Below are 7,874 nucleotides of genomic sequence, written 5' to 3'. Positions count from 1 at the left end.
GGTGGGTTTCGCTCTCCTATTGGGAATAATTGAATTTGATCGCATTTTTAACTACAACGCGTCGTCCATTTTTTGCTTTCAACAACGACCGATCTACAGGCAATGAACAAAGCTCCCTTCGTCGTCATCATCATCATCATCGAATAGTTTACTTGTACACAGGTGCCACCTAGGAAGGCAATTTCATACTAAACAATCCGTGAATTTTTTGGCATTTGTCTGAACACCATTTGTGATGCATATCACTGCTAATAATTCCAAAGCGTGTTTATGTCCGGAACTTTAAGTTATGTTCATGACCTCACATTAAATGTCCAATACTTAGTATCCTCGCTGGAAAAAAAAAATCGTCGTCCTCTGTCTTATGCCATCGCTATTTTTCCACACACTCATAATCCACTCAAAAAATCAGTCACATGTCGCACATGATGTGTTGACATTGAGTAAACAGCTTTGGTCGTCCACTCCACCCCTTCGTCGTCATCATCATCATCATCATCATCATCATCATCGTCAGCCAGTTTCAGTAGCAGTGTTCACTTCGGTAGCAGCAGCAGCACTCTGCAGTTATGTACCGATTAACCGCCCACAAACACTTCCTCACCGTCACCTTCTCTCCACGAAACGACGCCGACGACGGTGTGGTCGCTGCTGTGCTCCTCTACCGAAAGGGTGTGGGTCATCAATTATAAACTCCAGCCAGCAGCTCAGTAACGCCGGGTACGTGCCGTTCAGTCGTTTCTTCCTCTCTTCGAAATATTCGAAAAAATGCACGTTTACATGCAAGCACACAACTCCGCCGAACTGACAGGGTAATCGAGGAAAAAATCCGCACGGAGAGCGAGCGTTGCGTTGGGAGGTGTGACACCCACCGAGTGTGCGAGTTAAGCCGTTTGATTGCCTCGCGCTTGCTCTGGCTCCGGGTGACTTTGACTATATGATCACCTTCGAGTGTTCCAGCAACAACAGCAACGCGATCAGGCCCGGCGACGATTGCCAATAATTCAACCGCCCTCTCGACCCTTCGGAGGAAATTCAAAGCCCCATAACCGTGCCGTTCCCCACGATTATCATAGTTTCAAATGGAATTCCCAATCGAGTATGTGCCCATCTCAAGCAACGATCACATTCTTATCGCTTATCACCAAACCCTGAAATGGTGGAGTTTATCATCAAATCTAGTACACTACCGATCATAAGTTTAAGGACACCCCCAAAAAACCATGCAAATATGGTTTGTTCAATGATCTCTCATTTTACGTTCAATTTTCGATCTCCAAAGGTTATTTGAATGGTATGATTGGTATAGCATAAGTGTTCTACTACTACTTTTATTTCAAAATTTGGTCAACCCAATTCTGAGAAAATCAGTCACGATTCTTCAGAGTAAATTTTGAAAAATATTGTAACTTTGGGTGAACTTTTAAGCACACAAAATTTGCCTACGAGGAAAGTTCCATTCAATACCTTTCAAATGGTCTAAAAAGAACGAAAATTGGACGTAACATGACAGGAAATATGAACATAACAAATTTGTCATGTTTTTTTGGGGGTGTGAGTAAACTTATGATCGGGAGTGTATATCAAAGATTTCGACCTGATCGGATCAATCATACGTTTTGGTACGTTAGTTTAGTTCAAAAGCTGCAAAACAAAATCGATAAGAACGCATAATATAATGATTAGTACTTATAAACAAAAGAAGCACTCCTACACTGAGGCAAAAGAACATTAGACTTTCATAAGAAACACTTTTGAATTTTAGCCACAAGAAATCGGCATGATTTTCATTGATTTTTTTTTTCTGTTGAAAAAAAATGTTGATGAAAAAACTAATAAAACGGCACAAACTGAAACCGAACCATGGACGTTGAGATTACGGGGCCCATGTGTTGACCAATCGACGCTTGGGAAAATGAAATGGTTAAAGGCGTGTAAGAAGCTACCTCATGTTAGACAAAAATCATTCATAAGTTTCGCTTATGAAATTCATATGTGTCGTTCATAAGTCGAACCTTATGAAATTCTTAAGTTTATTTGCCTCAGTGTAGTGAATCCATTTTTTCTGCCTTCATTCGTATGCCTAAGTGAATAAAATGACGTTTCAATGTGTTTGGACGGAATTGGAATCAAAAGGCAGTGTTGGACTTGTAAGAATATCTCAACAATTGGTGAGTCTTTATCTAATCCAACGGTACGTATGGAAAGACAAATATATTTAGAAGTCATCTTTTAATGAAACATTCCACTTTTTTTTTGTTAAAATCAGCCCGCAAATGAGAGGTAAAGTGCAGGTTTTCTTTAGTATGACGGAAATTAGATCTTAACCCTAGGTACCTATACTAAACCATCTTCGAACTCATCTAATCCTTACTGCTGCCTGTCGCTTGCATTCATTTGGGCTTCACAGCAAGAAAAGAAGAGTTACGTGTGCAGCAGACAAGCAGCATCATCCATGGGTCAGTTGGGACAAATAACGATAATGAAATTAATATTCACATTTCTGTTGGTTTTTCCTTCGGATCCCACTCTCCAAACGGCTAGTGACCGTCGCACCAGTCTGTATGCTGTATTTTCACTTTTTATGGTTCATCTCTTCGTTGACAACACTATGCACCATGTGGGAGCTGTGGGTGGTATGGCGTAAGCACAACTGTTACGTATTTTCATTTATCAACGAATTCTCCCATAGTTCAAAGTTGGTCGGAAATTTGTTTTCAAACACTGTTTTCAGATAAGGGATCAGGGTATAATTATTGTAGAAAATTAATTGTTTTGATATGACGTTTTTACATCAACAATTTAAAAGGGTGGATCATCCATTTGTAAACAATGGCTTCCAACTAACAATACCAACAATGGCACGGTAACAAACAATAACATTCGATAAAGGAACTTTACTCTGTCAGATACTGGTGCTAGATTGCGTCTGATTCTCGAGAAATTTGCGTTCAAAGCCATTGTTTACAAATGGTTGATCCGCCCTTTTAAATTATTGATGTAAACTTCTTGCAATAGGCGGCACTCCTGTATTCCATTTTTGGTTCATTGATTGTAAAAAATATATTATGATTTTACTCAATACTGAATTAACCCAACTGACTTCTTTCTCTTTATTTTACAGGTAAGACACATCCAGTAATCCACCTACGACTGATAAGTTGAATTAAGCTTTTCAAGGTATTTATTGATGATTTATGATAATCCAAACTATTAGATGTAATAAAATCTATAAAATAATCATCTGAAAGAGCTTCGTTATCTGAGCACAACGTTATTTTGTTCGATTTCATATACTTTCATCTCGATTTTTAAATCAACAAATTGACAACTCAGAGATGAACGATGGCTGACAGTTTCTTTAAAAAAAAAATTGACAGCTCCCTTCCACACACTTAGAAATACCTAATTTTACACGTGTCGGAATCCATTTTTGACATAAAGTATGAAACGTAAACAAACATGTAATGTAAAATTAAGTGCTCCGAGACTGAAAGGTTCGTTACTCGCCGAAAAGTACGTTTGATTGAGCTGAATTTTGCGTCTATTATGACTAAATTTTATGTAATTGACGCTCGTATATGTCAGTCTTAGAGCACCTAAATTTACACGAATTTTACTAAGTGTGCGGATTACGAACATGCATTTACATCAATACTATTGAAGAGCCGAATTGATGTGATGTGTTCATGTTATGAAAAACGGTCGCTCAAAGGCCACCGAGCCCCTTATTTACCCGATGACGGCGATATGCATGAAAATTATCCTTGATGCCGGACATTGGAAACAAAAATGTACAAATTGAAACTTAACTAAAAAAAAAGTCCGTGGGTTTTAAGGTTCGAAATCAAAATTACCTTGAAATTTCAGAAATACCTTGCATTTCTGCGCAGAGTTATCATGCCATTTTTCTTAAACTTACCAGAAAACTTTTCTCGTCCTCGAAGAACGCGTTACCCACTGAGTTGCACGCACCGCTTTTTCTCGGCGGGGTTACAACCAGTTGGTCTGATTTTTTTGCATGTGAGTAGGGTCAATGGAAAACTAGTCACTCGCAGAAAACCCACCGAGACAAAGCGGTGGGTGCAACTCAGTGGGTAACGCGTTCTTCGGGGGAAAACTGTAATTACCTTCGAACTCTTCTTGGAATTTCCTGGAACCTCTCATAAGAATTTCTTTGGATTCTTTTTTAGAATCCTTGAGACTATCCTGAGACTATGTTTTCAATATTTCATTCAAACTCTAGTCAAATCTCTCTTCAGAAATCGTTTGGAATTCTCCTCAGAAATCCTTTGGAATTCTCCTTATTAATACTTAAAATTCTCTTCTGAATTTTGTTGAAACATTGCTTCGAATGTATTTTAAATTTTCCTTCATTTTTTTAAAGTTTCAACTGTCTTGCAATTCCCTTGAAGTTGTCTAATGAATCTTCCTCAGTATTCCATTGAAATAACCTTCTGAACACTCTTTAAAATCTGTTTTGTAATTATCTTTGAATTATCATCACAGCTACCGGAATGTTCATTAACATGCACCTGCTATTCTCCTCACGATCCCTGATATAGCTAGCGATTATCCTTGAGGTTCTTCTCACACTTGCCTTGGAATTCTAATAACAATAACTATATATCTTTTTCCACCCCTGAAATCCACTGGAATTTATGTAAGAATTCCTTTAGAATTATCTTCGAATTCTGGTCCAATCTTCTTAAGCACTTAAATTTTTTTGGAATTTTTTTCAAAATTCCATAGGTATTCTCATGAGAATTATGTGTAAAATTCTTTGAATTGTTGAATTGTAGAATATTTTCCAAAGCTCGCGATATTTTTTTTAAATTATCAATCCTGAAAATTTCCAAAAATCTTATACATTTTGAGTATTTTTTTTTCTCAGCTACAGATTGATGAAAAATAAATCCGATCTGTTATTTTTTTTTTGTTTAATCAGACGCAGACTGGTTCTGTTTTTTTTTGCAATCTAGCATCTCAAAGAGTTTTGAGTCAGAACTCAAAAATAAAATAGTCTTAGACTCTAAACACATGTCGAGAATCTTGGAAATTTTCTTAAAATTTTGAAGATTTCTGAACCGGTGACTGCTCCGAGATCTCTAAAAAAAATCTAGGTCTAATTTGTATCAATATCAAGTGAAAAACTATCTTAACTCAATCTCTCACTCTTTATAATTCGGTCTAATGCCCCATTCAGCCCAATGGCATTTGAGCAGTTCCACACAGATTCGCAAATCGTTTCGGATCGACCTTTTACGGTTATGATGAAACTTTGCACAGTTGTTTGTTATTGCCCAACATACCATTTTACATATATGGTTCCCTAGTTTTGCACACGACTAACACTTGAAAAGGGCTTATGCAAAAATGATACGCATCAATAGAAAAATATATATCTCGTGAACGATTTGTTTGATCGAGATGGTGTATTAGAAGAAGTTGCGGACAAGTATTGTGCCTTCCAAGAAAAATTATACACTGTTAAAAAAGTATATATTTTTTTACAAAAAAAAATTAAAATTATCAAAAAAAAATTAAAATTATTCAAATTGCATATCTTTTTAAAATATTTTTTTTATATTTATTTTGTAGCTTAGGTAAAGAAATACCTATTGACACTGTGTATTTGCTGGGCAAATCATAAACACAAAAGTTATGAATTATTGAAAAAATAAGTAATTTCCAAAATACTACCAATAGCTATCGAATATCTTTAAAATAGTGTTAATATTAAAACACATTAAATTTACAACAAAAAAGTTCATAATGCTTAAATTGCCCAAAGTTGTTATTTTCGAGATACTCGTAGGTTAAAATTCACTTATCGCATAATTTAAGCAATTTTCGCTCTTCTGAGATGTTATTCGTGAGTGTTCAATATTGAAAGTATTTTTAACAAAAATTTCCTTAAACTTTGCCGTTCACAGTTTTTTAATCATACGCATGAGTTAAGATATAATTAATTAGCTAAACTAGCTAGCCGTATACAGGGTGTTTGGTTCCGGGTTTTACATATTTTCAGGGTAGATAGGGCTCCTAAAGTTATGAAAAAATCCCCATGAAACATAGGGTCGGAAATGACTGCTAAGTGAGTTATTCAACATTTTATGTTTTTTTGTTTTGCCAACTTTGGTTAGCTATATTTTTTTAAACTTAATGTGGTTTTCTGATTTCAACATACCAAATGAAAGATTAAAGTCTTAGCTATCAATGCTGTCTAGAAAAGAACTCGATTAAAGTTAATTATCATACATTAAAATTGAAAAGTATGTTGAAAGTACCGAAAAAACTGGTGAAATTTCATACATTTTAGTGTTTTTAAGTTGAAAATTTTCATTTCTGTTTATTTAGTTGTTCTACAAAACATTCTCCATGCAGTTCCCTAGATTTGTGTCTTTGGTAGTAACCTTGTAGGCTTTATGGTTTCTTCGTAATTATTGATTTAAAACAGCCATAAAAACTTGTGACGTTTTCTTAAAATGCGCTATAGTCACCCTATTCATTCGTACGTTCGGCTGTTGCAGTGGACTACGCACATGAAAATTTGGTAGAATGTTATTGTAGATGTTTAGCAACATTCTTAACTTTTGATTACCGCACATCTCCTGCGCCGAAAGAAAACATAACTGCGGAGATGTTTCGTGGTATCGAATATTGCTCAGTCTCAGCAGAAAACACAACGAGAGACACCGAATCGGCGAATTCTGAGAGCGGAAGGGAGAGAAGTAGGTAGTGGTAATGAGTCGATGTCCCTTTTATTTCATAGCACTCGCAGCTCAGCTGCGGTGCTGATTCGATGGAGGAGTATGCAACTCCACTGCTTCTGTGTACACACTTAGATTTTTTTACAGGAGTCAGTATTTTTTACTAGATTTTTGGATTACTAACCCGGTTAAAATTCAAATGCCTGTTATTCGTAAAGATTGGATAAAATCGATAAATTTTATTTTTCATCATTACACGGGGAACAGAAGTTAGTCTGTAAATTTTCGTAACACATTTCCTCAACTTTGAATTTTTCACAGATTTTTTTAAATTTTACCGACGAGTTCAGCAATTCAAAAACTCGGTAAAAATTACTGACTCGATGAGTGTGTACTGATGTATGGTTGGTGAAGAGGCTAGCATGTGGAGGGTATTCTCGGGCTAGTGAATGCCACCCATTCCCACTTATAATTCAGTAATACACTATTTATTCATTTCTGTTTGATATGTTTACAAAGTTTGCAAACAGAAATGAGGATTGCAGTGTCCAAGTCATAGACTTAAGATAACTGTTCAAAGTCCCAGATTTTTTATAACGAAATCATGAACAAAAAACCAAAGACCACTATGACAAACGTGATCGGTCTGAAGGGATCTTTACATAGAAATTGTTTTAAAGTGATATGATCCAGAACCTCGGGCTCTGGTTCCACTTCGCTTTTTCCAGGAGTCCATTATCTACTACCGGAAAACATACAATAACAAAACTGTCATGATAATTTAGTGTCTCAAATCGCAATAGTGCCCGAGATTAACTACCTAGAAAACTCGAAGTGGCAGTGAAAGTGCCTATGATTTGTGGACGCTGAACCATACCACATTAAGAACTCAGTATGCCTTATTTAAGAGCTCAGTCACAGTAATTTAATTGAAAGCTTTCTATGCCAAGTATGAATCTGTATTATGAATCTGTATTATTAAGCACAGTGATACTCTATGCCCAGGGAAGTTGAGAAAATGTCCAACCTGGGAATGGAACATACTGAGTTCTTAAGGTGATACGATTCAGCGTCCACAGGCACTTTCACTGCCACTTCGAGTTTTCTAGGGAGTTAATCACGGGCAATATTGCGATTTGAGACACTAAATTATCATGACAA

Source organism: Ochlerotatus camptorhynchus, unplaced genomic scaffold (genome assembly GCF_037179485.1).
Source record: "Ochlerotatus camptorhynchus isolate MF236.1 unplaced genomic scaffold, CSIRO-AGI_Acam_v1.1 ptg000428l, whole genome shotgun sequence".
Classification (NCBI taxonomy): Eukaryota; Metazoa; Arthropoda; class Insecta; order Diptera; family Culicidae; genus Ochlerotatus; species Ochlerotatus camptorhynchus.
Note: the sequence above shows the minus strand (reverse complement) of the source record.